Genomic DNA, 9,920 nt, shown 5'->3' with positions numbered 1-9,920 from the left:
CTCTGGTGGTTAATGTTGAACACTGCAGATCAGTGACAAGTAACATACTCCATCATGCTCCATCTGAGAGCAGCCTGCAGTGATGGTGCAGTTTACACATACATAGAGCAAAGAGGAAGACTTGAGGCTTTCATAGTCTAGAGCTGCTTTATGCTAGAGTTAAACCACTGATATGAAACACATTTTTGCAGGTTAAAAATGTATTCAGCCTGTGATCAATTTTACAGGTATTTAGGTTAGATATCTTCACTACTAGTAGGCAAGAAAGTAGAAAATTTCGCAAGAAATTTTGACCAGTGTGCCTGGTGCTGGGAGGGGGGGGGGGGGGGGCAGATTCAGACTGTCTGAGGTTTATAGTGAGGTCATCACTGTAGGCCTATTCACTGATATATAATGTTTACATAGTTTTGAAAATGTCTACATTTGCTGTGATTGGCTAATGGGAATTTTGCTCCTCTTGTTACTGTATACACTGATATATAATGTTTGTCATGTCGTCTTCATCTCTATATTTGACACACACACGTGCGCGCACTGCGTGCGTGTCTGTCACTGGTTGCCATGGTGATTGGGGGGCCGTATCTATATCTTGGGAACGGAAGGTCGTAAAGAGTCGGGACTAAGACTGGCGTGTTCAGCGTCCCAAAAAAAAACCCAGTTGGATGTTGGTTCTGAGTCTCTACGACCCTCCGTTCCTGAGATATAATATTCAGTATTTAATTGAATCTTTTTTTTTCGTTTTTTCGTTTAACATCCACAAAAAAGCACTTATTTTAGTTTTCTTGTTTTTACAAGTTTGTCTTACTGAAACCTGGCTGTGTCAGGAAGAATATGTCAGCCTAAACGAATCCACTCCCCCGAGTCATATTAATACTCCTCGAGACACCGGCCGAGGAGGTGGAGTTGCAGCCATCTTCGACTCAAGCCTATTAATAAACCCTAAAACTAAACTAAATTATAACTCATTTGAGAGCCTTGTTCTTAGTCTTTCACACCCAACCTGGAAAACACTACAGACAATTCTCTTTGTTATAGTGTACCGCGCTCCAGGCCCATATTCTGAATTTCTATCTGAATTCTCAGAGTTTCTATCAAGCCTAGTCCTGAAAACAGATAAAGTCATTATAGTAGGTGATTTTAATATTCATGTGGACGTTGATAATGATAGCCTCAGTACTGCGTTTATCTCTTTATTAGATTCAATTGGTTTCTCGCAGAACGTGCATAAACCCACTCACCGCTTTAACCACACCCTCGACCTTGTTATGTCATATGGCGTTGAAATTGAACATTTAATTGTTTTTCCACAGACCTCTCTTTTATCAGACCATTATTGAATAACTTTTGAATTCTTATTACTAGACTATACACCATCAGACAAAAGTGTGTACACTAGATGTCTATCTGATATTGTTGTAGCTAAATTTAAGGAAGTGATTCCATCAGGATTAAATTCAATACCATGTCTCAATATAACAGAGGGCTCGTATGCTAACTTTAGCCCTACCCAAATTGATCATCTTGTAGATAGTGCTACAGACTCACTGCGAGTCACACTTGATTCTGTTGCCCCTCTAAAAAAGAAGTTAATAAAACAAAGGAAGTCAACTCCATGGTATAACACTCAAACACGCAAATTAAAGCAAGCATCAAGGAAACTGGAAAGGATATGGCGTTCCACCAAACAGGAAGAATCTCATTTAGTCTGGCAAGATAGTCTTAAAACATATAGGAAGGCTCTCCGTGATGCCAGAGCAGCCCATTACTCATCATTAATAGAGAAAAATAAGAACAACCCCAGGTTTCTGTTCAGCACTGTAGCCAGGCTGACAGAGAGCCACAGCTCTATTGAGCCATGTATTCCTACAACCCTCAGTAGTAGTGACTTCATGAGTTTCTTTAATGATAAAATCCTAACTATTAGAGACTCAATTAATCACCTCCTACCGTCAACTGGTACCAATTTATCCTCAAACTTGGAACCTTAGAAATAGCTGTACAACCTGATATATATTTAGACTGCTTTTCTCCCATCGACCTCCACAAACTGACTTCACTGATCTCTTTATCTAAATCATCTACCTGTCTCCTAGACCCCATCCCAACTAGACTGCTTAAAGAAGTTTTACCCTTAGTTAGCACCTCTTTACTGGATATGATCAATGTGTCTTTACTAACAGGCTATGTACCACAGTCCTTTAAAGTAGCTGTAATTAAACCTCTTCTTAAAAAGCCCACTTTTGATCCAGAGGTCCTAGCCAACTATAGACCTATATCTAACCTTCCCTTTACCTCCAAAATACTCGAGAAAGCAGTTGCCAGTCAGCTGTGTGACTTTCTACAGAACAATAATTTATTCGAGGATTATCAGTCAGGATTTAGAGTGCACCATAGCACAGAGACAGCACTAGTGAAAATTACAAATTACCTTCTAATGGCATCGGACAAAGGACTTGTCTCTGTTGTTTTCGACACCATTGACCATCACATCCTATTACAGAGACTGGAACATTTAATTGGCATTAAAGGAACTGCACTAAGTTGGTCCTGTTTATCAGATCGATCTCAGTTTGTACATGTTAACGATGAATCCTCCATGCACGCCAAAGTTAGTCACGGAGTTCCACAGGGTTCTGTACTTGGACCGATTCTATTCACCTTATATATGCTTCCCTTAGGCAATGTTATTAGAAAACACTCCATAAACTCTCACTGTTATGCAGATGATACCCAATTATATCTATCAATCAAGCCAGACGAAACAAACCAGTTAACTAAACTTCAAGCATGCCTTAAGGACCTGCAATTTCCTGATGTTAAACTCAGACAAAACTGAAGTTATTCTGCTTGGCCCTGAACGCCTCCGAAACAAATTATCTAATGATATAGTTACTCTAGATGGCATTGCCCTGGCCTCCAGCAACACCGTAAAGAATCTGGGAGCTATTTTTGATCAGGATATGTCCTTTAACTCCCACATAAAACAAACCTCAAGGACTGCCATCTTTCATCTAGGTAACAATGTGAAGATCAGGCACATCCTGTCTCAAAATGATGCAGAAAAATAAGTCCTCGCATTTGTTACTTCTAGACTAGATTACTGCAACTCATTATCAGGCTGCTCCAATAAGTCTCTTAAGACTCTCCAGTTGATCCAGAATGCTGCAGCACGTGTACCGAAAAGAACTAGAAAAAGAGATCATATTACTCCTGTATTAGCTTCTCTGCACTGGCTCCCTGTAAAATCAAGAATAGAATTTAAAATCGTCCTCCTCACCTACAAAGTGCTAAACGGTCAGGCCCCATCATATCTTAAAGAGCTCATAGTACCCTATAACCCCACTGCACTCCCAGAATGCAGCAGGGTTACTTGAGGTTCCTAGAGTCTCCGAAAGTAGAATGGGAGCCAGAGCCTTCAGCTATCAAGCTCCTCTTCTGTGGAACCAGCTCCCAGTTTCAGTCCGGGAGGCAGACACCCTCTCAACATTTAAGAGTAGGTTAAAGACTTTCCTCTTTGATAACGCGTAGAGTTAGGGCTGTCTTTGACCAAGAGGAGGAGCGACATAGAGGACAGACATGGAGAAGTGACATGGAGGAGCGACATGGAGGAGTGACATGGGGGAGCAAGGATGAGCAACATGGAAGATCGACATGGAGGAATGACATGGAGGAGCGACATGGAGGCGTGACACGGAGGATCGACATGGAGGAGCGCCATTGAGAAGCAACATGGAGGAGCGACATTGAGGAAAGACATGGAGGAGTGACTTGGAGGAGTGACATGGAGGAGCGACATGGAGGATCGACATGGAGGAGCAACATGGAGGATTAACATGGAGGATCGACATGGAGGAGTGACATGAAGGAGGGACAAAGAGGATTTGACATGGAGGAGGTACATTTTGGATTGTGACTTGGAGGAGTGACGTGGAGGAGTGACATGGAGGAGTGACATGGAAGACCTAGATGAGTGACATGGAGGAGCGACATAGAGTATCGACATTGAGGAGTGACATGGAGGAGTGACATGTAGGATCTAGATGGAGGAGCAACATAGAGGAGCGACATGGAGGAGTGACATGGAGGATCGACATAGAGAATCGACATGGAGGAGCGACATGGAGCAGTGATATGGAGGAGTGACATTAAGGAGTGACATGGAGGATCGACATGGAGGAGTGACACGGAGGAGCGACATGGAGGAGTGACATGAAGGAGTGAAATGACGGATTGACATGGAGAAGCGACATGGAGGAGTAAGATGGAGGGGCGACATGGAGGAGTGATAGGGAGGAGTGATATGGAAGTTTGACATGGAGGAGCGACATGGAGGATTGACATAGAGGAGTGACCTGGAAGGGAAATATGGAGGGTTGAAATTCTGGAGTGACATTTTAGAGTGACATTCTGGAGTGACATGGAGGAGAAACATTCTTGAGTGACATGGAGGAGCGACATTGAGAAGCAACATGGTGAAGCGACATTGAGGAAAGGAGTGACATGGAGGAGCAAGGATGAGCGACATGGAGGATTTACATGGAGGAGTGACATGGAGGAGAGACATGGAGGAGTGACATGGACGATCGACATGGAAGAGTGACATGGACGAGTGATATGGAGGAATGACATTGAGGAGTGACATGGAAGAGCGTCATGTAGGATTTACATGAAGGAGCAGCATTTAGGAGTGACATGGAGGTTTACTATGGAGGAGCAAGGATGAGCAAGGATGAACAACATGGAGGATCAACATGGAGTAGTGACATGGAGGAGCGATATGGAGGAGGAGCAAGGATGAGCGAAATGGAAGATCGACACGGAGGAGTGACATGGAGGAGCGACTTGGAAGACATAGATGAGTGACATGGAGGAGCGACATAGAGTATCGACATGGAGGAGTGACATGGAGGAGTGACATGGAGGAGTGACATGTAGGATCTAGATGGAGGAGCAACATAGGAGCGACATGGAGGAGTGACATGGAGGATCGACATAAAGGATCGACATAGAGGAGCGACATGGAGCAGTGATATGGAGGAGTGACATTAAGGAGTGACATGGAGGATCGACATGGAGGAGTGACACGGAGGAGCGACATGGAGGAGTGAAATGACGGATTGACATGGAGAAGCGACATGGAGGAGTAAGATGGAGGAGCGACTTGGAGGAGTGATAGGGAGGAGTGATATGGAAGTTTGACATGGAGGAGCGACATGGAGGATTGACATAGAGGAGTGACCTGGAAGGGAAATATGGAGGGTTGAAATTCTGGAGTGACATTTTAGAGTGACATTCTCGAGTGACATGGAGGAGAAACATTCTTGAGTGACATGGAGGAGCGACATTGAGAAGCAACATGGAGAAGCGACATTGAGGAAAGGAGTGACATGGAGGAGCAAGGATGAGCGACATGGAGGATTGACATGGAGGAGTGACATGGAGGAGAGACATGGAGGAGTGACATGGACGATCGACATGGAAGAGTGACATGGACGAGTGATATGGAGGAATGACATTGAGGAGTGACATGGAAGAGCGTCATTTAGGATTTACATGAAGGAGCAGCATTTAGGAGTGACATGGAGGTTTACTATGGAGGAGCAAGGATGAGCAAGGATGAACAAGGAGGATCAACATGGAGTAGTGACATGGAGGAGCGATATGGAGGAGGAGCAAGGATGAGCGAAATGGAAGATCGACACGGAAGAGTGACATGGAGGAGCGACGTGGAAGACCTAGATGAGTGACATGGAGGAGCGACATAGAGTATCGACATGGAGGAGTGACATGGAGGAGTGACATGTAGGATCTAGATGGAGGAGCAACATAGAGGAGCGACATGGAGGAGTGACATGGAGGATCGACATAGAGGATCGACATGGAGGAGCGACATGGAGCAGTGATATGGAGGAGTGACATTAAGGAGTGACATGGAGGATCGACATGGAGGAGTGACACGGAGGAGCGACATGGAGGAGTGAAATGACGGATTGACATGGAGAAGCGACATGGAGGAGTAAGATGGAGGAGCGACATGGAGGAGTGACATGGAGGAGCGAGGAAGAGCGGATTGGAAGATCGACATGGAGGAGCAAGGAGGAGCGACATGGAGGATCGACATGGAGGAGTGACATACAGGAGTGACATGGAGGAGCGACATGAAGGAGTTACATGGAGAAGCGACGTGGAGGATCAACATAGGGGAGTGACGTGGAGGAAAGACGTTGAGGAGTGATGTGGAGGGGCTACGTGGAAGAGCGACATGGAGGTTTGACATAGAGGAGTTACATGGAGAATCGATATGGATCGAGATGGAGGAGCAGCATGGAGGATAAAGGAGGTGCAACATTGAGGAGTGACATGGAGGAGCGATATGGATGAGCGACATAGAGGAGTGACATGGAGGAGCAAGTAGTAAACACATGGAGGAGCAACATGGAGGAGTGACATGGAGGAGCTAGGAGGAGCGACATGGAGGAGAAAGGAGGAGCGACATGGAGGAGTGACATGGAGGATCGACATAGAGGAGTTACATGGAGGATCAACATGTATCGACAAGGAGGAGTGACATGGAGGAGCTAGGAGGAGCAAAATGGAGGATAAAGGAGAAGCGACATGGAGGAGTGACATGGAGGAGCGACATGGAGGAGTGACATGGAGGAGCTAGTAGAAGCGACATGGAGGAGCGACATGGAGGATCAACATAGGAGAGTGACGTGGAGGAAAGACGTTGAGGAGCGATGTGGAGGGCTACGTGGAAGAGCGAGTAGGAAAGACATGGAGGAGCAACATTCTTGAGTGACATGGAGGAGCGACATTGAGAAGCAACATGGAGAAGCGACATTGAGGAAAGCAGTGACATGGAGGAGCAAGGATGAGCGACATGGAGGATTGACATGGAGGAGTGACATGGAGGAGAGACATGGAGGAGTGACATGGGCGATCGACATGGAAGAGTGACATGGACGAGTGATATGGAGGAATGACATTGAGGAGTGACATGGAAGAGCGTCATGTAGGATTTACATTAAGGAGCAGCATTTAGGAGTGACATGGAGGTTTACTATGGAGGAGCAAGGATGAACAAGGATGAACAACATGGAGGATCAACATGGAGTAGTGACATGGAGGAGCGATATGGAGGAGGAGCAAGGATGAGCGAAATGGAAGATCGACACGGAGGAGTGACATGGAGGAGCGACTTGGAAGACCTAGATGAGTGACATGGAGGAGCGACATAGAGTATCGACATGGAGGAGTGACATGGAGGAGTGACATGGAGGAGTGACATGTAGGATCTAGATGGAGGAGCAACATAGAGGAGCGACATGGAGGAGTGACATGGAGGATCGAAATAGAGGATCGACATGGAGGAGCGACAAGGAGCAGTGATATGGAGGAGTGACATTAAGGAGTGACATGGAGGATCGACATGGAGGAGTGCCACGGAGGAGCGACATGGAGGAGTGAAATGACGGATTGACATGGAGAAGCGACATGGAGGAGTAAGAGGGAGGAGCGACATGGAGGAGTGATAGGGAGGAGTGATATGGAAGTTTGACATGGAGGAGCGACATGGAGGATTGACATAGAGGAGTGACCTGGAAGGGAAATATGGAGGGTTGAAATTCTGGAGTGACATTTTAGAGTGACATTCTGGAGTGACATGGAGGAGAAACATTCTTGAGTGACATGGAGGAGCGACATTGAGAAGCAACATGGAGAAGCGACATTGAGGAAAGGAGTGACATGGAGGAGCAAGGATGAGCGACATGGAGGATTGACATGGAGGAGTGACATGGAGGAGAGACATGGAGGAGTGACATGGACGATCGACATGGAAGAGTGACATGGACGAGTGATATGGAGGAATGACATTGAGGAGTGACATGGAAGAGCGTCATGTAGGATTTACATGAAGGAGCAGCATTTAGGAGTGACATGGAGGTTTACTATGGAGGAGCAAGGATGAGCAAGGATGAACAACATGGAGGATCAACATGGAGTAGTGACATGGAGGAGCGATATGGAGGAGGAGCAAGGATGAGCGAAATGGAAGATCGACACGGAGGAGTGACATGGAGGAGCGACTTGGTGGAGTGACAGTGAGGATCGACATGGAGAAGCAACATCGAGGAGTGAGATGGAGGAGTGACATGGAGGAGGGACATGGAGAAAAGACATGGAGGAGCGACATGGCGGAATGACATGGAGGATTGACATGGAGGAGCGACATGGAGGAGTGACATGTTGGAGTGACATTGAAGACATGGAGGAGGGACATGGAGGAGCGACATGGAGGATTGACATGGAGGACCGACATAATGGAGTGAAATTGAGGAGTGACATTCTTTAGTCACATTCTGAAGCGACATTCTTGAGTGACATGGAGGAGCGACATAGAGGAGTGACATGGAGGAGCGAGGAAGAGCGGATTGGAAGATCGACATGGAGGAGCAAGGAGGAGCGACATGGAGGATCGACATGGAGGAGTGACATAGAGGAGTGACATGGAGGAGCGACATGAAGGAGTTACATGGAGAAGCGACGTGGAGGATCAACATAGGGGAGTGACGTGGAGGAAAGACGTTGAGGAGTGATGTGGAGGGGCTACGTGGAAGAGCGACATGGAGGTTTGACATAGAGGAGTTACATGGAGAATCGATATGGATCGAGATGGAGGAGCAGCATGGAGGATAAAGGAGGTGCAACACTGAGGAGTGACATGGAGGAGCGATATGGATGAGCGACATAGAGGAGTGACATGGAGGAGCAAGTAGTAAACACATGGAGGAGCAACATGGAGGAGTGACATGGAGGAGCTAGGAGGAGCGACATGGAGGAGAAAGGAGGAGCGACATGGAGGAGTGACATGGAGGATCGACATAGAGGAGTTACATGGAGGATCAACATGTATCGACAAGGAGGAGTGACATGGAGGAGCTAGGAGGAGCGAAATGGAGGATAAAGGAGAAGCGACATGGAGGAGTGACATGGAGGAGCGACATGGAGGAGTGACATGGAGGAGCTAGTAGAAGCGACATGGAGGAGCGACATGGAGGATCAACATAGGGGAGTGACGTGGAGGAAAGACGTTGAGGAGCGATGTGGAGGGCTACGTGGAAGAGCGAGTAGGAAAGACATGGAGGAGCAACATGGAGGAGAAAGAAGGAGTGACATGGAGGATCAACATAGAGGAGTTACATGGAGGATCGACATGGATGGACATGGAGGAGCGAAATGGAGGAGCGACGTGGAGTAGTGACATGGAGGAGCTTGTAGGAACAACATGGAGGAACAACATGGAGAAGTGAAATTGAGGAGCGACATGGACGAGCAACATGGAAGAATGACTTGGTTGAGCAAGGACGAGCGACATAGAGGGGAAAGGAAGAGCGATATGGATGAGCAAGTAGGGGCGACATGGAGGAGCAACATGGAGGAGTGAAATGGAGGAGCGAGAGGAGCAATATTGAGTGGCAAAATTGTGGAACGATATGAAGGACAGACATGGAAGATCAAGGAGGAGTGGCATGGAGGAGAAACATGGAGGAAAAACAATGAAGAGCGACATTGAGGAGTGACATGGAGGAGCAAGGTAGAGTGACATGGAGGATCGACATGGCGGAGCAAGAAGGAGAGATATGGAGGATCGACATGGAGGAGTGACAGAGAGGAGTGACCTGGAGGAGTGACATGGAAGACATGGAGGAGCGACATGGCGTAGGTACATGGAGGAGCAACACGGAGGAGCTACATGGAGGAGTGACATGGAGGAACGACATAGTGGAGCGAAATGGAGGAGTGACATGGAGGAGTGACATGGAAGACATGGAGGAGCGACACAGAGGAGGAACATGGAAGAAATTGATGAGTGACTTCGAGGAGCGAAATGGAGGAGCAACATGGAGGAATGACAA

Source organism: Sebastes fasciatus, chromosome 3 (genome assembly GCF_043250625.1).
Source record: "Sebastes fasciatus isolate fSebFas1 chromosome 3, fSebFas1.pri, whole genome shotgun sequence".
Classification (NCBI taxonomy): Eukaryota; Metazoa; Chordata; class Actinopteri; order Perciformes; family Sebastidae; genus Sebastes; species Sebastes fasciatus.
The sequence above is the reverse complement of the archived record's forward strand: the minus strand, read 5'-3'. Positions refer to the sequence as shown.